The following is a 21684-nucleotide window of genomic DNA, read 5'->3' as shown; positions in this document are numbered from 1 at the left end:
TTTCATAGGATTTGTTAAAGACAGTATAATTGTAAGAGAAAATGGAAATGACTCAGTTAACTAGAATTTTTATTTTATTTTATTTTATTCTGGAGACGGAGTCTTGCTCTACCACCCAGGCTGGAGTGCAGTGGTGCGATCTCGGCTCACTGCAACCTCTGCCTCCTAGGTTAAAGCAATTCTTCTGCCTCAGCCTCCTGAGTATCTGGGACTACAGGTGCATGCCACCATGCCCAGCTAATTTTTTTTTTTTTGTATTTCAGTAGAGACAGGGTTTCACCATGTTGCCTAGGCTGGTCTCAAACTCCTGAGCTCAGGCAATCCACCCACCTCGACCTCCCAAAGTGCTGGGATTACAGGCATGGGCCACCGTGCCCGGCCGACTGAAAGTATTTAAGTATTGTAAATATATTTTATTATTATCTGACAAGATATGTTTTAAGTTGAACAGTTTTAGCCACACATATTGATTGAAAGTAAGAGCGATACCCTCTCCCATGCTCTCTGTGAACTCCTTTGATTTCGTTTTATGCATATGTGGGTTTAGTGCTGATGTGGTGTTGTCAGATAGAAGTTAGAACCCAAAATGGGACAGTCCGATAGAATATGCTCATGTATTTTTTTTTCCCCAAAATTCTTTGATTGCAGGGAATATTGAAACCTGGAATGAGGTTTCTAGTCTATGTGATTATTGAGTAAAAAGAAGTCCTGCTGACAGCCAGAGATGGCGAGCAGGTGGTGATGGGCAGTTCGCCTTCCTGCACCTTTATCAGTGTTTGCTTGAGGGAGTCGTGCCGTCAGCTCGGTGGCGTGACTCACTCGCCTCATTCAGACTCAGGTTGCTGAACTGTACAGAGAAGAGAATCAGGCTCAACAGACAGCACTCAGCATTGCGTCACCTGTACCGTGCAATACTTTGTAGCTTTTAAAAAGAATGAGGTAAATCAATATAAATTCAGATGAAAAGATAGCTACAGTATAAAGTGAAAAAGGAACTTGTAAAATTTCTGTATTTCATTTGATATAAAATATAGTTTGCATATTTTTTGAACTATATATGCTAAACTCTTAAAGTAAATAAAATATCTTTGGGGTAGAATGATGAGTAAGTTTTACTTTCTCCATTTTGTGTTTTAAAGTTGTTTGAAATTTTGTTAAAATTTTTTTATAATTAAAATTTATTTCTGTTTAGATAACTTTTGTGGGTATAAACAAATTATAGTTCAGTTTTTACTGCATATTCTTAAACACTTGTCTAATAAAAAGTACAACGAAAGGGAAACTAAAAAGAGACTGGAGTATGAAAATTAAGAAAGATAGCAGGTCATGTCCTTCCCACTTCAGTCCCGGCTGACATTCGCTGTGTCTTCTCATCCGTGAAAGCAGCAGCAGGCGAGCACTGTTCCATCTTAATCCCACCATAAAGCAGAGGAGACTGCCAGCAGTTACGGATTGTTCCTGATGGGCTGGGAATTTTCTTGTTTGACAGTTTAGTTCCCTGGACTTCCATAGAAGTTTTGGAGTAGAGATGGTCTTGGAGACGAGGTAGATGGAGTCCGTTATTTAGTAGATAATGACACTGAGCCCCAGAGTTGGGAAAAGGTGGTGAAAGGCACCTGGGTTACGTGCTAGGTGAGATCACATGGCTGCCAAGTGGCATGGTTGACTTTGAAGCCCATTTCCCACGTCTTTGAAAACTCATGCTTATCCCACCATATCACACGAAAATTATGTAAAATGTAGAGGGAAGAGGATTCTTCTTTTTGTTGCCCACGCTGGAGTGTAGTGGCATGATCACATCTCACTGCAGACTCGACCCTGGGCTCAAGCGATTCTCCTGCTTCAGCCTCCCAAATAGCTACAGGCACACGCCACCACAGCCAGCGAGATTATTCTTCAAAGAGGGAAACCCTGTCCCTGACCACTTTGTCACTAGGATAACCATTTATTCTCTGTGGCTTTCAGAAGGGTGTAGCTTGGCCCTGGCTGTCAAGTTTGTGCAGAATAAATCCTGTCTTCCCTCAGCCGTCTTGGTTTATTTGTACAGGACTTCTCCAGTGTTACAAGTGCCTTGCAAGTGATAGAGAATTCAAGTAGGGTTGAGAGGGGGAAGGATCGACTGTCCTAGGGCTGGCCATGCTTTCTCCTTTGCCACATAGCTGAGCTCTGTACCCCGCTGTGGGAAAGGAGAGACACAAAGGAGGCCACCTCCTTTGCCACCTTTCTAAGTTAGGGTAGACCAGTATGTGTTCCGAGAAAAATTAATCCAAAATCTCAGTGTTTAGCAGCAAAGGTTTCTTTCTTTGCACGTGGTTCATATCTGGTGTGGTCGGCAGTAGGCTCTGCCACCATATTGTGGCTGCCCTTGGGAACACGTTGCTTCGGGTCCCCGCTGCCGGGGAGGAGACAGCTGGCGGGCCATTCCGCCCCTCCTCCCTGGGCCGTCACCTGGGCCAGCCTCCACCGGACACTGGAAGCAGGAGGGTGATAGAATGTTTGGTGGGCACCGCTGCCTCTCCTGTAGCCACCAAGAAAGGGACTTCTTTCCAAGGTATGCGGCTTGATGACTAAGTTGAAGTTGAATACTGAGCCTAAGAATGCCCGTTTCTGTGCGTTAGCCTGCCAGGTAACAGCTGCTCTAGTGTTTTTGTCCCCATGGTGATAAGAGACCGGGAGTTGGCCAACTTTTTCTGTAAAGGGCCAGATGGTGAATCATTTTGGCTCCTCAGGCCGTATGGTCTGTGCTGCATTTATTCAGTTCTGCCAGAGCAGCCGAAGACCGTGTTGAACGACTAGGAGTGGCTGGGTTCCTATAAAGTTTTATTTACAAAAGCAGGAGAGAGCCTGTTGTAGACATGTGAGGAGATACTTATGAAGGCCTCGTTCTAATACTGTCCGGGTTGGCCGGTGATAATCATCTGCGGACCCTCCTCAGGTGGTGCATGTGGCGGCATGGCCTTGCTAGTTCCTCAGCAAGTCAGTGCCGCCTTTAGGAAAGACTGGAAGAGTCACCGCTGAGCTCTGCTCACAGCCCAGGGTAGTCACACATGCTCGGCTAGGGCTTCTGCTGACTCGCTTTCTGGAAGCTGTCAGCCCTCCCAGGTGGACTCTCACTGTGTGGGATGGAGGAGGGTCCCTCCAGAAGCAGTATCTGAGCAGTGAAGCTGCGCTGACGAGGTTCGCTCCTGCTCAGTGCACTCCCTGCTATGCTCCCTTCTCTAACTCCTACTCCTAAGTGCGGCGGAGAGCACGCCCCTAATCTGTGTTTGCAAGTGCACAGATCGGTAGGTTTGTGGGTTTTTAAAAATAATTCTAAAACACTCTTCTGGTTAGAAGACATGCTGCAAGTACTTCTGCAGAGCACGCAGTCGCCTTTCTCTGGACGGCGCGCGTTCCTATGTCTTAGGGGTTTGCCTTTCCTCTTGGTTCACCGTGTGGCGCTTCCAACCTGCTGGGCCACTCTTGCCAGGTAAGACGCCCTGTCTCCAGGAGTGATGTTGCCGATTCCTGACCTCGGCTACCTGTGTGCTTTCACTGGTTTCACAGCCTCATTTGGCCAGCTCTGCTGGCCACATAGACCAGCAGAGTGGGTGCCCTGAAGATGTGCTTTTGGCTTCTGAAGAGGTGGTCTCTCTCCCTCTGCCACACCTGCGCCTTGAGGTGCTTGTCTGGACCAGTGGGGCTGGCCTGTTTCTATTTCGCCGGACGGTTGGTAGGATTGAGCACTACCAAGCAAGTGGGAGGTGTGTATTTTCGGTTCTGCCGAAACCCTCCTGGCTGTTGAGTTATGTTACTCAGACTAACAGGCGAGGAGAGGACGAGAACATAGAAGGAGAATAAAAGATGGCTTGGAAAATTTAGAATCTTTTTTCCCCTAGCTCTATTGAAATATAATTTTTAATTTTTATGAGTAGTTAGTAGGTATATTACTGAGGTATATTGACAAGTAAAAATTGTATATCTATATATACACACACATCAAGAGCAGGAAAATTGTGTATATTTAAGGTGTACAGCGTGATGATTTGATACAGGTATATACTTCGTGGAATGTTTACCACAATCAAGCTAGTGAAGACAGCCATCACCTCGCACAGCTACCTTTTTCAGTGTGTGCAGTGAGAATATGTAAGATTCCTCTCTTAGCAGATTTCCACTACACTGTACCCTCTTCCTAACTACTCAGCATGCTGGAATTAGGCCTTCAGAGCTTGCCCATCTTGTAACTGCAAGTTTGTTCTGTGTGACTAACATCTCCCCACTCTGCGGTGCCTGGTAACTACCGTTCCGCTCTCTGCTTCTATGAGTTTGACTAAAAATTCAGAATCTTTAAACAAGCAAAACAGCTTTTTTAGATGAAAGTAGCCATCATCTGGCTGATTTTTGTTTCAGTCTGACTTGTAGGTGAGAAGGGTATTTACACATCTGCTTTATCTGTTCCGCCTCCGGGAATGACAGGGGCGGGGGCCTGTGGGAAAGCCTCCGTGTGAGAGCAGGTGAACATAAACCTCGGCCCACTGTGGGCTGCATCCAGGAGCTGTGAAATGGACCGGAGTCTGGGTCCCACCCCAGGAGATTCTGATGTAATTGGGCTTGGGCTGGGTGGAGCCTGGGCACCTGGATCTTAAAAGCTTTCCAGGTGACTCTAATGTGCAGCTAACTTGAGACCGGCCATCAGCCCCTGCCCACTCTTGGATCAGCCAGTGTTTAGTAACTTGCAGCCTTTACTTGAGGGGGAGGCCAATTTGAATCGCTTTGTAATGTAATGGATGTCTTTCTACTTCTCAGTTCTATTCAGGAGGTACTTGAGTACCTACTAGGTACAAGACAGTGTTGTTAAATTAGAGGATTTAAGTATGTACGAGATACGGTTCTTGTCTTCAAGAGCTTATAAAAAAGCTAAAAATACTGAAATAACTCTAATGGGAACCTCTACAAGCTAAATGTCATTAAAGTGAATCATGCAAATTATGGTAATTGAGAGAAGGGGCAGATTGCATTTAATTAGAGGGGATCAAGAAAGGCTTTGAGAAGCTGCCGTCTGAGCTGAATCGGAGAGCTTGGCCTGCAGAGCTGGGGGTGGGTGGACAGGCCAGGTGGAGGGAAGATAATGAGCGCAGATAGAAGGAGAGTGGGCAGGTGCCTGCGGTGCCTGTTTTGGCCAGAGCCTACGGTGGTGGGGAAGGTAGTGGGAAACAAACCTAGGTGGGAGGGTGGGGCCAGCAACAAAATATCTTTAGCCTGCTCCAGTGGGTTGGAAGCTGTTAAAGACTCCTCTTCATGAAGTTTGTGAAGCAGATGTGAATACATCCTACTATAGCAAAGGGATTGATTTTTCTGTAACAAATTGCTTGAATATGTATAATTATGTTAATGCATTTTAAACTAGAGAAGCACGTTGCAGGGTAAATGAGTTATATTTATAATGAATATATACTTATTATTTAGAGACAGAGCCTTGCTGTGTCACCCACGCTGAAGTGCAGTGGTGTGATCACAGCTCACTGCAGCCCCGACCTTCTGGGCTCAGGCAGTCCTCCCACCTCAGCCCCTCAAGTAGCTGGAACTACAGGCGTGGGCGACCACGTGCAGCTAATTAAATTTTTTTTTTTTTTTTTTTTTTTTTTGGTGAAATTGAGGTCTTGCTGTGTTGCCCAGGCTGGTTTTAAACTCCTGGCCTCAAGTGATAATCCTGCCTCAGCCCCAGGGCACTGGGATTATAGGCATGAACCACTGCGCCGGCTCTATTTTTAGTTTTTAATGTTTAAAGGTATGTTTAAATACCTTTAATATTTGAAGAGAGAAAATCAGAAAAAAATACATACCATTGGTTTTTTTCATCTTTTTTCAAATAGGTCTTTTATTCAGATGAAGTCCTGGCTGAAGTGTAATATGTGAACAGATAAAAAGGTAGCTGCTCTGGTTTTGTCAGGGTAGTGGGCAGAGAACGTTCCGGAGTTCCGCTCTTTTAGCCCCAGTTCCACACTAATATCCCTCGTAACATCTGTTTGATGCTTCCTGTTGATACATCCCAAAATGGCATGGTTTTGTCTTCCTGGGAAGGGAAGGCTTATGTTAACAACTGGAAATTGGACATTGACTTGCCCAGCTCACAAGAACATTGAGACACCTGTGGCCATGGGAGGCTGGTGGAGACGTGGATGGCGAAGCTCTGCCACTGCGGCAGCATCGAGTCATGTCAGTGAGCACCTGCAGAGCGCCAGGTCCCCCCGCGGGCACTGAGCAGCGGGGCATGGCAGGGCTGTGCTAGGAGAGCCACAGGAGCTGGGGTGGGTGTCCGAGTGGACAGGAGTGTGAGGATCCGGGTCTGTGTTCTCCAGTGGTGCTCGGTGGTGATGGCAGTGTCTTCTCCGTGCTGCCCAGGGTGGCCACTGAGCCCCTGGCATGTGACTGGTGCAGCTGAGGAACAGCTTTTTAAACTTTAACTATTGTGAGTTGAAATTGCCGTATGTGGCTAACGGCTACCCTATGGGACAACTCAGATCAACTCAGATCGGAGTGAAGGCTGGTGTGACCTGGTCAGTGCGGGGAATGCAGCATGGGAGGGGAAGGGTTTTCCAGCAGCGGGATCTGTGTGCAGCGCTAGGGTGAAGGAGAGTAGCACGATCCTGTGGGTCTGGAGGGAGGGAATTTGGCTTCCCTGAACACCTCATGTTTGAACATGGGAATGGGGAGTGTGAAGCCTGGAATGTGCTTGGGGCCCGGTTACACAGGGCTTATGGGGAAGGCACAGGGGCCACCGTTACCAACTGGGCCTCCGAGGAAAGACAGGCACATCCACCTGGAGGGGCCTCGCATGGAGTTAGATTTTATCCTGAGGGTGTTGATGATTTTCTCCAGGGGTGTGATGTGACCCAATTTAAGTTCTAGAAAGGCGCTTGGGCTGCACCAGGGGATGTAGATTGGAGATGGAGTTTGGATTCAGGAAGACCAGGCGGAAGGCCACTGTAGAACCACGTGGAGGCAGGACAGCGCCCGTATTGGGAAGTGGCCGTAGGTGGCTCCTGGAGGAAGCGGGGAGAGGAGAGAGGCTCCAGAGCATAGGTGAGAGCGTGACGAGTGCGAGGAAAAGGTTCAGGGTTCTTGCTGCTTATCTAGGAGGGCGGGGGGTCATTTACTGACAGGAGATACAGGAGCGGGGCACCTTTTTGAGGCAGCGAAAGACTAAGTCTAGTGTGGTGGAGGTGTTGAGTTGCATTTGTAGGTTGAAGGCTTTGCAGGTCTGGGCCAGACATAGAGATTTGGGGACCAAAGGTGTGCTAACAGAAATAAAAGGTCTGCAAATGGATGTCACCGGGGGAGAGTAGCAGGTGAGGACAAGACGGCCTTAGCCTGAACCAGCAGAAAGGTCAGACTTTTAAGGATGGGCAAGAGAAAGGAGACCAGAGAGACTGTCAGTCAGGGCTCTTCAGAAACAGAACCAATAGCGGGTATTTCACAATCTCTCTTTCTTTTAAGAGGTGGGTCTTGCTGTGTTGACCAGGCTGGTCTCAAACTCCTGGGCTCAAGCCTTCCAAAATGCTGGAATTACAGATGTGAGCCACCACACCGGGCCACTATCTCTCTATTATCTATAAAATTTAAGAAATTGGCTTCCTTTCAGGCTGGCAAGTTCAAAATTTGTAGAAGGCTGGCAGGCTGGATACTCAGGCAGAATTCCTTCTCGGGGAAATCTTAGTTTTTGTTCTTGAGACCTTCAGTTGATTGGATGAGGTCCAACCACATTATAGAGGGTAATCTTTCCTTAATGCTGACCGCATCCACAAAATACCCTCACAGCAACACCTTGGTTAGTGTCTGGTTAAATCACTGGACACTGTGCTCTGGCCAAGTTGACACACAAAATTAACTAACTGTCACAGAAGTCAAGAAGGAGTCGCCAGAGAAGAGAAAGAAATCTCTAGAAGCTAGGGTGCCCTATTAAGTGACACTGAGAGGTCACACAGGATGAGGCTCAAGAGATAGCCCTTGGGTTCACCACACAGGGGTGAGCAGCCTCGTGAGAGAAACCTGGCAGAGGCCAAATCACAGCAGTTGCAGGCCGAAGAGGGGGTGATTAGAGGAAAGATGTGTGGGTAATCCTTGTAAGACATTTGCCATTCGTTGTTATGTCCCTTCCCATCAGGCAGCTGTTTGGAGCTGGACCTGGAGATTTGCTTGGATTTCTCCTCGGACACTGTTGGGTATCATAACAGCCCATATTTTAGACATAGGTTTGTTCACACTTTGCTGGGATTGCAATCTCTGGGTTCAGTTCGACAGTGAAAAGCTCCAGTTCCTAAGGAAGTAAAACTTTTCAAGAACACAATATAGAAATAGCAGGGGCTTCTAATAGAGCTGTCCTCTTAGCCTGTCGTGGTCGTGGGCACGGAAATAGCAGGGAGAGGGGAAGGCGTGTCTGTGAGCGGTTCTTTGCCTTGCACGCGCAGTTACAGAGGATGGCTGATAGGTGGCACTGTGTGTCTGCCAAACGGAGTTAAGAAGAGAGCCTCTTAGTATTCCAGGAATGAAAATTTTTGTTATTTTTAATACCACATTTGATATTAAGAACTTGCTGTTAATATAGATTTTATTTCCAATCTTTCTGACATAAATTTCAGGAGATTGTTGGGTCCTGTGTGGTGTTTATAATGGTGTGTGCTGTGGGATTCTTTTACCAGCTTAAAGACACGGCCTTTCCATCTGCAGAGGTGGTTTAAAATGGAGACTTTTATTTGGCATCATGAAATATACATTTATCCGGCAAGGTAAGGTTGCAGGCTATTGAGAAATCCAGTTGACATGGGGAACTGAATAAATAGACGACGGCCGACACCAGGTGGGAAGTGAAAGGTGTGCTGTGAGACAGGGTTGGAGGGAGGAGGGTGGTCAGAGGTTCACTGAAAAGAACTTAGACTCTACACATGAGTGGAGTGCATGATTTCCAATCTAAAATTCATGTTCAATATAGAAAATTTGAGATGTAAAAAACACTATTACAAAGCAGAAGTTACTCCTTTATAGTTGCTGTTTGTTTGTTTGTTTATTTATTTATTTATTTTGAGACAGAGTTTCGCTCTTGTCACCCAGGTTGGACTGCAGTGGTGCAATCTCCAGTCACTGCAACCTCTGCCTCCTGGGTTCAAGTGATTCTCCAGCCTCAGCCTCCCGAGTAGCTGGGATTACAGGCACCTGCCACCACGCCTGGCTAATTTTTGTATTTTTAGTAGAGACGGGGTTTCACCATGTTGACCAGGCTGGTCTCGAACCCCTGACCTCAGGTGATCCACCTGCCTCGGCCTCCCGAAGTGCTGGGATTACAGACGTGAGCCACCACGCCTGGTCATTGCTGTTTATGTTATTACTTCATCTTTCCCTTTTATTTTCATGAACTGTATATAGGTAGGTAGATATATCCTGTATCCCGTTATATTTATGTTCCATATGCTGTGTATTAACACCACTATGCTGTAAGCACTTTCTTAAGCGATTGAAATTCTTTAAAAACATGATTTGTAATGAGGCCTGATGCTCCATGCTGTGTCCGTTTCAGTACCAACTCTCTTTTTTGTATTTAGGTAATTTTGATACTTTTCTAGCTTAGGTCAAGATTTATTGCATTACCAGGATATGTATGCTTTACTGGCATAATCTGGCATACACAGGAGTCTGTAACTAATGGTGCTTTTTGAATCAAATGATTGTGATTTGAGAATCTGCTGGCTTGAGTGGAGCAGATATTTTCTGGCTAAAATGCTGACCTGGTTTAACCGGTTTTTGAATGTGTTTGGATTTCCAGTCACAGTTCTGAGTGGGCTGTGGGAGGTAATGACTGTGGGCTGGTGTCAGGAAAGTGTCCAGAAGACTGCTGATCGCCAGAACGTAACCCAGGAGATTTGCCGATTTCTCACATTGTGTCAAAAGTGATAAGGGATCACTTTGTTTTCTGAATTAAATGTTTTTTTAGAATCAGTCATATCGGACTTTGGCTTTTGTGGGAAGCGTTTTGAGCAGTATTATTTTTAGATTGTCGTGGTTAAGAGTATAGATAGGCTCCAGGGCCAAGCCGCGTGGGTCTCCACTTGGGCCAAGCTGCTTCCTAGCATCATGACTGCACTCATTCCCCAGCCCCTGTGTCCTCAGGTGCAGGATGGGCCAGGTGTTGCTGCTGAGAGAGCTTTCTTTCTAGACTGTTGTGTGCGATAATCTGCTTCTTTTCTATAAATAAAGGGGTTTGATTTTAAAATACTAAAATGTTATTATTTGTGACATCTTTCCTTTCTTTCTTAGAAAAAATGTTTGCTTACTCTTCCTTGTGGAAATGGATTAAGAATGCAGGCCGGCCTTCGTGGCTCATGTGTGTAATCCCAGCACTTTAGGGGGATGAGGCAGGAGGATTGCTTACGACCAAGAGCTGGAAACCAGCCTGGGTAAGATAGCAAGACCCCATCTCTACAAAAGAAAAAATTAAAAAATTAGCTGGATGTGGTAGCATGCACCTGTAGTCCCACCTACGTGGGAGACTGAGGCAGGAGTATCCCTTGAGCCTGGGAGGTGGAGGCTACAGAGAGTTAGGATCGCACCACTGCAGTTCTGCCTGGGTGGCAGAGTGAGACCTTGTCTCAAAAAAAATAAAAACCCTATTAGGCTAAATGTTTATATTTTTGAGGTACAGAACTATTAGAATAAGCACTGTTGCTTTACTTTGAGATGAGATGGAAAGAATACATTTATTGGTAATTTCACATATTTCTCTTTTTTTCTGCTTTTTCCTCACTGTGAAGGTGAAACAAGCATAGGTAATAAGAAACTAAAGCAAATGACGCCTGTAAGCCACATTTAAGCCATCAGAGTAATGATGGATAGTCACTTGAGTTTAAAAATAATAAGCTCAGACACTGTTTTAATCCTTATAAAAGACTAGTTAGAAAACCAATTTTACTTTGATGCAAACAAGCTAGCTAAAGTTAGAGAAGGGGTACTAAGAAAATGAGTGGGGACAGTCTGTTCTCTCCTGATCCCGCCCCTCAGCTGCTCTGGGGACATCTTGTGTTTAATCTCCCATCAAGACTCCTGCTGAATACATTTTAGGCATGAGAGGGAGACTCTCAACCATGTCATTTTCTCAGAGAAAATTGGATTGTGTGTTGGTAATAACAGTACCTGTCACACTGAGAAATGGTTTGTCGTGGGCATGGCTGAGAGGCTTTAGACTGACTTTGTTGTGGTTTGCTGTCTGATTTATTTCTTGTGTTTTCAAGCACCGGGAAAGGGATGCTGACAGTGTGAGGGGCTGTGAAGGCTGCGAAGTTGGGTCTAGGGCGTCTTCCTTTTCCTTGATAAAGCAACTTTTCTGTTTAGAATGGAAATAACCCTTCCATTAAAGTTTTTCCATTTAATCTGGGCGAGGGGGGAGGTATTGCTTTTGTAGTTGAGTGTTAAGAAAGGTTTTCCTTGGTTTCAGTTACTATAACACTTAATTTTTGATTTTCTGTTTGTCATGTGCAACGTGGTTGTTGATGGTAAGAATGGGTTCAAATGGACTAAGGATCTAGAACCAGAAATACCATTTGACCCAGCAATCCCGTTACTGGATATATACCCAGAGGACTATAAATCATTCTGCTGTAAAGACACATGCACACGTATGTTTATTGCAGCACTGTTCACAATAGCAAAGACTTGGAACCAACCCAAATGGCTATCAATGATAGACTGGATAAAGAAAATGTGGTCATATACACCATGGAATACTATGAAGCCATAAACAAGGATGAGTTCATGTCCTTTGCAGGGACGTGGATGAAGCTGGAAACCATCATTCTCAGCAAACTAACACAAGAACAGAAAACCAAACACTGCATGTTCTCTCTCATAAGTGGGAGTTGTACAATGAGAAGACACGGACACAGGGAGGGGAACATCACACACCAGGGCCTGTTGGTGGGTCTCTTAGGAGAGGGGAGAGCATTAGGAGAAATATCTAATGTAGATGACGGGTTGATGGGTGCAGCAAACCACCGTGGCACGTGTATGTATACCTGCGTAACAAACCTGCATGTTCGGCACAGGTACCCCAGAATGGAAGCATAATAATAATTTAAAAAGTAGTAACGCTTCCTCCATTTCCCACTGCATCGGACGTGGAGGTGTTTACAGCCACAGCGCACTTTTTGCTCTATTAGGAGATGGCAAGTCTTTTGACCTTGACTGGCCCTCAAGGCCAGGGTTCCACCTCACTGCTTCAGAGTTGCTTTCTGTTTGTCCTGGGGAGACATGCTGTGTTGATGGTGTTGTGTTCTGCTGCGGAGGGGAGTCCACGTTATAAGAGGCTTGTTGTTGGATTTTGAAGTATATCCAGAGGAGGGTCCCCAGAACAGCAAGAGGTCCTGAAAAGATGGCCTGTGAGAAATGGTTGAGGGAAGCAGCATTGTTTGACTGGCGACCCGGCAGGGAGCATGAGGCTGTCTTGGGACACGTGATGGGCAGCTGGCTGGATGGTGAGCAGTGCTGAGGAAGGAGAGAAACCAGGGCCAAGTGGGTGGCAGATTTCAGCTCAGCACAGGGAGAGCTACTTTACAAATTGGTCTATACAAGGTGGGGTCCGAATTCTGTGACACGGGAAGGGAGGCTGTGTGGACTGGTGGTTAGAGTGCTGTGCTGAGTGCATGGGCTGCGGGGGGTGGTGCCCCCGTGTGGTGAGTGTGTGGATCCTGCATAGTGGTGAGCATGAGGTCTGCAGGTGTGGATGCCACATGGCCGTGAACTTCTAGACTCCCAGGTGTGTGTGCTGCCCTGCCTACCGCTTGTTCAGTTGTGTGACTTTGGCAGGTTACTCGATTTCACTGTGCCTCAGCGTCCTTCTCGGCAGAATGGGGATGGGACTAGTACCTGCTTTATCCCATTTTTGGCGAGGTGAAAGGAGTTGGTGTGTGGAATTGCCTTCAGCTGTGTCAGGCAGTGAGTAGGCACTGTCATTGTGTTCCATGAAACGACTTCAAGTGATACTCTGAAATGGCGCTCCACATCCAGGCCAGGGCAGCAGATTCCTCACCTGCTGCGGCCTCTAGCCGACTGACTTTTCTATTTTTAAAGGTCCCAGGGATTTTGCCTGGTTTTCTTTGCTTTTTTGCCCCTGGCAACTGCTGCCTTTTGGGACTCCTACACGTCTTGGGTTAGCTGCAGAGTGGCACACCACTTCCCCAGTGGCCCTCTTTGCTGGTGCGCACGCATCTTTGGTTTTACTGCTCAGCGCTAACTAGGGCAGGGTTTCTTAGCCTTGGTGCTATTGACATTTTCATCGTAGGATGTTTAGCATCATCTCTGGCTTCTCCCCACAAAGTGCCAGTAGCACCTTCCCACCCCCACCCAGTCCTGGCAATCAAAATCGTCTCCACATGTTGCTTAATGTCCCCTGGAGGCACAATTGTCCCTGATTGAGAACCCGTGCACTAGGGAGAAACGTTAGGAGGTTACTAGAGTCCAAGGACTTAATCAGAAATTGTCAGTTATTGTTTCTAGTTCTAGAGTTACTTGCTGGAGTCTTTTTTCCTTTACCGACCCCCCTTTATTCCAGAGGGGAGAGCGAATGAAATGCTCCTCGTTCATTCCACGATGGCTGTGGAGGGTCCCTGCTTACCGAGCGTTGTGTGTAGTGGTGGCTTCAGGGAGGAGTGGACAGACAGGGTGTAGACCTGACCCTGCTCAAGCCTCTGCATGGCCCAGGGCAGAGAGGGCCAAACAAGGGAACCCACTGTGCTTGTCGCCGTCCTGCCTTCCCTGGGCCGGTGCTGATGTCATTACCCTCTAATTTCCCCCCAGACCTGCCAGCGGCCTGGTGATGTCGTCTCAGATGAGGGCGTGAGAGCTCACGGGTGAGGGGGTTTGCTGCTTGCTTCAGGCCCCAGCACCAGACAGTGGAGGGAAGTGTGAGGCCTTTGGGCATCCCCACCTGGCTCCAGGGAGCAGGCTGGGTCAGGTTGTGAAGGGCTCCAAACGCCCTGTCAGGAAAACCGGGTTTGGGGCCAGTACTGCTTCGTTGTCTTAAACGCTTGTCTTCTGTCGGGCCCTGCTCTCATCTGGTGTTCCTGTCAGGCTGACAGTTCGATAGAGCCTATCACTTAGCACTTGTATGTTCCTTTTAGACTGTATTCCACCCTCTACTGTCGCTCTGGCAGGTCCCCCTTGTCCCCTGAAACTTCTGCCGTTGGCAGCGGGGCGCGGGGAAAGAGTTGCATCCGGGAGTCAGCCCCATGGGTGGTGTGGGACAGCTTAGGGTGAGGGGTTCAGGGGCTGCTGAAGTACAAGCCAGTCCCTTGACCTTGTCCTTGGGAGGTGCCGTCTGGGGCAGGTCTGCTCTGGCCTGCCTCCCTCAGGACGTGCCCACACAGGGACCTTCTAACCCGGAGGCTGTCGTTCTGTGCATAGAGCTAAAGTTCAGTTCAGTAATTCTAGGCTGAAGCTCAACGTGACGAAAACGAGAGTACTTTGCAGCATTAATTTAGAAACAGTATCTGGGCAGAGCTAGTGGAAGACTTGTAGGACGGCAGCCTGCCTGTGCAGGAAGCGTGTGCAGGAGACCTCACCAACTCTGCGTTCTTACGGATCCGGAACCCACTGTGCGTGCCACATCCGTGTAGACAGTGGACGTGGGGATGTCTGCTGGGAGTTGTTGTGTTCCAAAGCTCAGGCAGGAGCAAAACATGAGATTTAAACCTGTTATTTGGCCTGGGGCACAGAAGCTCTCGCCTTCTCCCGGAGTTCTCTCTAAAGTGTGTCTGTGTGAAAGGGGACATTTGCCAGTGGGGAGGAGTTGGGTTGGAGGGTGGGGACGACAGGAGTGTATTCAGAGGGCGGAAGGAACAGGGTGGACAGTTACTTTGGTAACAGATCAAGGGTTGTTCATTCTTCAATACTAAAGGGTTTGTTGAGTTTACATGAGAATTTCTCAACACAAAGCACGACGTGGAACTAGGGTGGGAGCTGGAGTTTGGTTTTAGGAAATGTCTCGAAGTATAGTGCGTATTGTTTTCCTGTTGTCCATAGCAACTATGGGGGATTAAATGTTAAAAATGTTAAAATAAAATTGGGCGACTTGGCTCAATCTTACATCCTCACACAGTTACAGAACATTGAGAAATGAAGAGTTAGAGACTGTACACATTGGCTAAATGTGCCCCCTCTTTAGGGCGTCTTTCTTCTCATTTAAGTCCCTGATGCCACCTTTTCAGCAAGGCCATTCCTGGCGTCTCAACTCAGAGTGACCCGTTGCCGTCACTTTCTCTTATGTTGCTCTGTTTTTAAAAGTTCGACTTTGAGATGTAATTTATATAGAGTCACATGAACCCATTTTAAGTGTATGGTTTGAAAAGAAAGTTTACATACTTAGGTGATAATCACCACAGTTAAGGTACAGCGGGGAACCATGGCTGGCGGGAGTTCCTCGGCCTCTGCTCCAGGAAGGCGTCCATCTGCGGGATTTGACTTTCCAGAGTTTCGTATACAGGAGTCCCTTCTTATCCGTGGGGCATGTGTCCCAAGACCCCCAGTGGATGGCTGAAACTGTGGGTGGTGCCACACCCTCTGTGTACGATCTTTTTTTCCTGTGCATACATACTTTTCATAAAGTTTACAAATTAGGTACAGTAAGAGATTAGCAGCAATAACTAATAATACGGATCAGTTACAACAGTGTGTCAGCATCACCACTCTTGTGCTGTGGGGTTCTTATTAAATAAAGTGAGGGTCACCTGAACTCAAGCACTGTGATGGTGCGGTAGTCGGTCTGATCACCAGGGTGGCTACTGAGTGACTCAGGGCGGGTGGCATGGACATGCTGGACAAAGGGAAGACTCGTGCCCTAAGCGGGACACAGTGGGACAGCTCGAGATTTCATCATGCTTCTCAGCATGGTGTGCAGCTTAAAACTTAACAAAGTGTTTTTTTCTGGAATTTTCCGTTTAATCTTTTCAGACTGTGGTTGACCACGGGTAACTGACACCTTGCAGCGTGAGCCACAGATAATGGGGGGCTGCTGGAAATGGAGTGTTCCACGTATTCTCTGTTTCCGGCTTCCTTCACTCAGCTGGTGCTTTTGAGGTGTGCGTGTCATTTGTCCCTTTGTACTGCTGGGAGCGCCTCAGCGAGCAGCTGTGCTGCAAGTCAGCCGTACCCTGCTGGCGGACATTGAGTTGTTTCCAGTCTTGGCTATTACAAAAAACCCTGCTATGAACATTGGAAATATACTCAGCGTCTGCTGGATATGTTTCATTCTCCTTGGGAAATACCTGGGAGTGCAGTCGCTTTGTGGTATGGTAAGTATACATCGTTTTCACTTTGTGAAAATTGCCCGACTTTTTCCAAAGTACTTACAGCATCTACCCTCCCATCAGCAACGCACAAGAGTTGCAGTTGTTCGTCTTTACCCAAACTTGGTGTGTGGTGGATTTAAGCTGTATGATCCTGATGACAAATGTTGTTGATTGTCTTTTCCTGTACTTAGCGGTCATTTGTATATTTTCTTTTGTGAAATGTCCGTTTGAATCTTTTGCCCATTTTTAACTGATTTGTTTATTGAGTGACAACTCAATAATGAGAGTTCTTCAGATATCCTGGATACAAATCCTTTGTCAGATTTATGTGTTGCAGATTTTTTTTCTAGTCTGTGGCTTGTCTTTTCATTTTCTTAGTGGTGGTTTTTGAAGAACAAATGTATGGAACCCCATTTATCAACTTTTTTCTTTTATGGTTCATGCTTTTTTATGTGCTAAGAAATTTTTGCCTGCCACAAAATTACGAAGTTTTTAAAAAATGGTTTTTAAAAGAAATTTTGTACTCTTAGCCCTTACATTTAAACCAGTGATAAATTTTGAGTTAATTTGTGTATATGAAATGAGAAAGTAAATAAATGTTTATCCTCTCACCCATGGATATAAATTATTCCCACATCATTTGTTGAAAAAGACTATTCTTTCCCTATTGAAGTATCTGGGTGACTTGGTGTAAAATCATTTGCCCACACATGCATAGCACTGTTTGTATGGTTATATGAATAAATGAAAGAAATGAATTTATATAATATCTTTGAAGGCAACTCAAGATCATGTAATGCTTCTCAAGTATTATAATGAACATTTATTTTCATACCCTAGTGAATAATTTTAATTAAAAAACCTATTACAGAGACATGACAAGTAATTGCACAGTCTGACCCTGCACTGGACTCTGGACTGGAGAGAAAAAAAAATGTCATGAAGAATATTAATAAATCCAGTGGCAAGATGGGAATAGGAACAGTAGATTAAAGTTTTGTATTAATGTTAAGTTTATGAAGTTGGCAGTTGTACTGTGGTAACATGAAAGAATGCTCTCAGTTTTAGTAAATACACACTAAAGTATTTAGTAGTAAAGGGCCATGAGGTATGTAAGTTACGCTCAGATGTTCCCCGGCCCCAGATGTGTGTGCGTGTGGGAGGGGACAGAATAAATGCATGCAAATGATAAATAAAAACACTCTACCATAAATGTTAACAGTAGGTGACTCTGAATAAAGAATGTATCACTTTTGCTAAGCTTGAAATTCTTTCTAAATTAAAAAATTATTTTATTTATTTTTATTTTTTTGAGACGGAGTTTCACTCCTGTTTTCCAGGCTGGAGTGTAATGGTGCAATCTTGGCTCACTGCAACCTCCGCCTCCCGGGTTCAAGCGATTCTCCTGCCTCAGCCTCCCAAGTAGCTGGGATTATAGGTGCACACCACCACGCCCAGCTAATTTTTGTATTTTTAGTAGAGATGGGGTTTCACCATGTTGGCCAGCCTGGTCTCCAACTCCTGACCTCAGGTGATCTGGCCGCCTTGGCCTGCCAAAGTGCTGGGATTATAGGCATGAGCCATCACTCCAGACCTAAAAAAGTTTTTTTTAATAAAATGTTTTTTAAAAAAATCTATTACATTAATTTGTTGACTTAATATTTGCCTTTTACATGGAAGTAGAATTTAAACGTATTAAAATAGCCATTAATAGTGATTTAAAAAATCTAGGTTGTTAGGCTTACGTTTATTTGAAATAGAAATTTCTCTGAAAACTAAATGGCCATTCTAGATGTAACGATCATTTACCATTTCAAAAAAAAAAGTTTTATGATGATGTCTTGTGTTACAAATTCTCTCTTAGTGTCTGAAATCCAGCTCTCAGTTTTGCCGGGTAAACTGGCCTGTTTGAAGTTTTCTGAGGATACATTTTCTCTCTCACTATCTTTTTGGTCGCCTAGTTTGATTACAGCGGTAAAAGTTATTACGGAGCCCTCTGCACGAGAGCCCGTGTATGTCTTTAAAGGGTGGAATTACTGTTCATTTGAGGTATCACTCCAAGGATTTAATGTGAATCTACTTGTATTTGTGAAGTCCTCTTTTGTATTTGGTCTATTTTCTACCACAACGAAGTCAACAGAACAAGCTAGGATGCAGATTATCTACTTCTAGGCCAGAAATCTGAGAGGATTTAGAGGAAATCGGTACAACCAGTGAGCTCTCATACAGCGGTTGACCTGGTTGGTGAGACCGTCTTGTCCACGTGCCATGGCCAAGTGGGACCCATTGCTGTCTTATCCACTGCTTGCAACTTTGAGTGTCTTAATTGACTCGGTTTAGGGACTTTTGTTTTCTTCAACTTGTCTTTGCTTTGAAGTTTTAATATACATTTATATACAGTATATGCTGGGTAATATGATATACATTATAACCTGGATTCAGAGCACCCCTCAGTTAGTGTTTTCATTTTTTGCCCTTTTTCTGTCTCTCCTGTTCCACATTCGTCTCATTTGCTGAGTACTTTCTGAGCTCATGATGTTCCTTTCCGAGTTTCCTAACTTCTCCAGAAGCACCTTGACAGCACAGGTCATCCCGAATCTTGCAGTATTCGTGCAGTGTTGTCTTCAGGTTTTATTTGTTGCCTAGTTTTAGAGTTCACTATCTGTGGCCACGCTAATCGTGCCCATGCAGAGTGCCGACCACAAGGAGCTCTATTCCGTGCTGAGCTGGACTCTTGGAGCTCAAGTGACGTTTCATGGTGAGGAGGCAGGGATTCTGAATTGCAGAGGAGCAGCGCGAATGAGGGCTCTTTGGCCCTTGCCTATTGCTGGTTTGTGACTTCCCCTCACAGAATCTCTTGAAATGGATGCCACTCCTGAAGTGACTTGGCTCTGTTTTAGGGGCCTACTCGTGCGGTGGTGTGTGCAGCTCTCCCGGCCCTCGGGGAAAGGGGAGTACAGGGATGCCTGTGGGACGATCTGCCATCGGCCAGGGCCCTGCCTGCCTTAGCCCCGCTGAGAGCTCAGCATAGTTTCCACCTGCAGCTGTCTTCCTGGGCGTTTTCTTAAGTGAAAATAAAGATTCAGCCATGAAATGATTTTTGTTTTATTTATTTATTTTTAATGTAAGAAACAAATAGAATTGCTTTTTAGAAGACAAAACTGAAATGAAGCATTGAAAACATTCACGATTGTTATGAAGATGCAGATCCTCAGAATGAAAAAGTGTGTGTTTTAAAGTTCCCTGTTTACATTTCTGAACTTTTAGGAATCTCTAGGTTTGGGAGGTTGAGGCATCTTCTTCAGGCCTCACAGTGAGCCCTGGCGCCCGGGCTGCGGTCCGCGGTGAACCCCGGCGCCCGGGCTGCGGTCCTCGGTGAACCCCGGCGCCCGGGCTGCGGTCCGCTCCGCAGGGCTCTCTGTGATGTTTTCTTTGTGTTTGTAGCTCAGTGTCTTTAACGCAGTAACTGCCTGCTGAATGCAGTGGGATGTTTGCTGCTGATCACAGGGACGTTTAGGCTGTTGAGGTTTGTCCTTCAGTTACTGAAGGAAGAAAGGAATTCAGAATGAGGACCCAGCATCCTTTCATAAACTTAGGGAATGATTAACTGTATTTTGCCTGAAGATCATGCAAGCCCACACCCCTGCCCCTCCTGCCTGCTTGCCTTCTAGTGTGGAAAATTTGAAGCAGGCAGGAAAGTATATCCAATATACAAGGATGAAGTAGCTGAAGGAGTCTGGGTGAGGAGAAGTGAGGGTGGCAGAATAGTGCAGCAGGATGGGACGAGGACAGAGCCCATGTGCACCATTCTGTGGTCGTGCCCAGCTACGGGAGAGGCCCCTCGTGGCTCTCAGCTTCTCAGCAGCTGGGGAAAGATGGGAACCCAGTCTGTAATGGCAGGCACAGGGGACATATGATTAAGGCCAGTGAGTTTTCCTAAGAGGCCCAGCTTTTTCTGACACTGAGATCTGAGAGAAATTTCTTCGTTAGACCCTCACTAAGAATATGTCCTCCACCCATCCCTACAGTGGATAATGAAATGGATTTCCTCCTGCTGGGTCTTCTCATGGCTCGTGGTGAAGTTCAGAGGGGAAACAGTCTTGTGAGTGAATAATGAAAGAACGCCAAGCAGACAGGGAGCATTCCCCTGGGACTTTTGGATCCAGTGATAGAATTTAGAAGACTCAGAGGTGTGAATGGACTGTGTATCCCTCAGATTATCCTTCAAAATAACAATGGCCCAGAATTTGGAGTTGAGGCAGCAGGTGTGCCCACGGTGCTGTGTCGGCCATTGGGTGTTACAGTGAGAAGCGGACCCGTGTGTTCGACAGTTGTCTGAGGGAAGGATAAGCTCACCAAGTCCAGAGTGACAGTCAAGAAACCTGGCCCCGTGGCCCCTCTCCTCACTGCGGTGGGCCAAGAGAAAGCTCTCAGGCAGCCCGGGCTTCCTTGGGATACTGTTTGGGATCGCCTGACAGTGTCCCAAGGAACTGTTCCCAAGACTGCAGCATTCCCTGACAGAGAGCGAGGCTGTAGGAATCTTAGCCTGGAGAAGTTTTAAAGGAGTTGTCTGCAGTGGGCTTTAAAAAAGTAAATGGCATCCTGGCTAACATGGTGAAACCCTGTCTCTACTAAAAATACAAAAAAATTAGCCAGGTGTGGGTGGCGGGCGCCTGTAGTCCCAGCTACTCAGGAGGCTGAGGCAGGAGAATGACGTGAACCCGGGAGGCGGAGCTTGCAGTGAGCCGAGATCTCGTCATTGCACTCCAGCCTGGGTGACGGAGTGAGACTCCATCTCAAAAAAAAAAAACAAAAACCACAAAACAAAAACAAAAAACAAAACAGTAAATGAAAAACAATAGCAAAAGAACAAAAAAATCACAAAACCTCAGCAAAAGCACTCTTAGAAATGTCTAATTCCAAGCACTGACCCATCCTTGTTCTTCCCCAGTCCTCACTTAATTCTTAATTGGATATAAGCCAGGGTCTGTCTCTCCAGGAAATCATCGGCGAGCGTGGCCAGTCATGAGAGAGCAGGACCAGGGATCAGCTGAGGCTTATTCTAAGATGAGATGATCAAAATATCAAGAATGCTTCTAAGTTATGATTCTTGATATTATGGCAACAAGGAATGCCGTGTGTCTGAAAGAGCCACCAGGCCAGGAGACCTGTCTGAAGGAAGCCAGGGATCAGAATATACCCGTTTATGTGATTTCAAGCTGCCACCCCGTCTGTCAGGGACTTGTTCCTGCCAGTCCTCCCCTTTTGGTGACCTCTTACCTGAGCGTTGGTAACCAGGGGCTCCCCTGAGTTTGGCATTTCCATAGCTGCAGCTGTGGTTGATGGTCCCTAGACTCTGACAGGAGCCAGGCGC

At 46.2% G+C, this 21684-nt stretch overlaps 1 protein-coding gene across 1 annotated transcript in view; it reads left to right on the top strand.

The window, feature by feature from the left end:
* The window catches only part of ACTR3B (ARP3 actin-related protein 3 homolog B (yeast)), an 82161-nt gene that overhangs the window by 49186 nt on the left and 11291 nt on the right, over nt 1-21684 (top strand). The window lies entirely within an intron of this gene.

The sequence above is a fragment of the Mandrillus leucophaeus genome, unplaced genomic scaffold, assembly GCF_000951045.1.
Source record: "Mandrillus leucophaeus isolate KB7577 unplaced genomic scaffold, Mleu.le_1.0 Scaffold266, whole genome shotgun sequence".
Taxonomy (NCBI): Eukaryota; Metazoa; Chordata; class Mammalia; order Primates; family Cercopithecidae; genus Mandrillus; species Mandrillus leucophaeus.
Note: the sequence above shows the minus strand (reverse complement) of the source record. Positions and strands in the feature narration are given on the sequence as shown.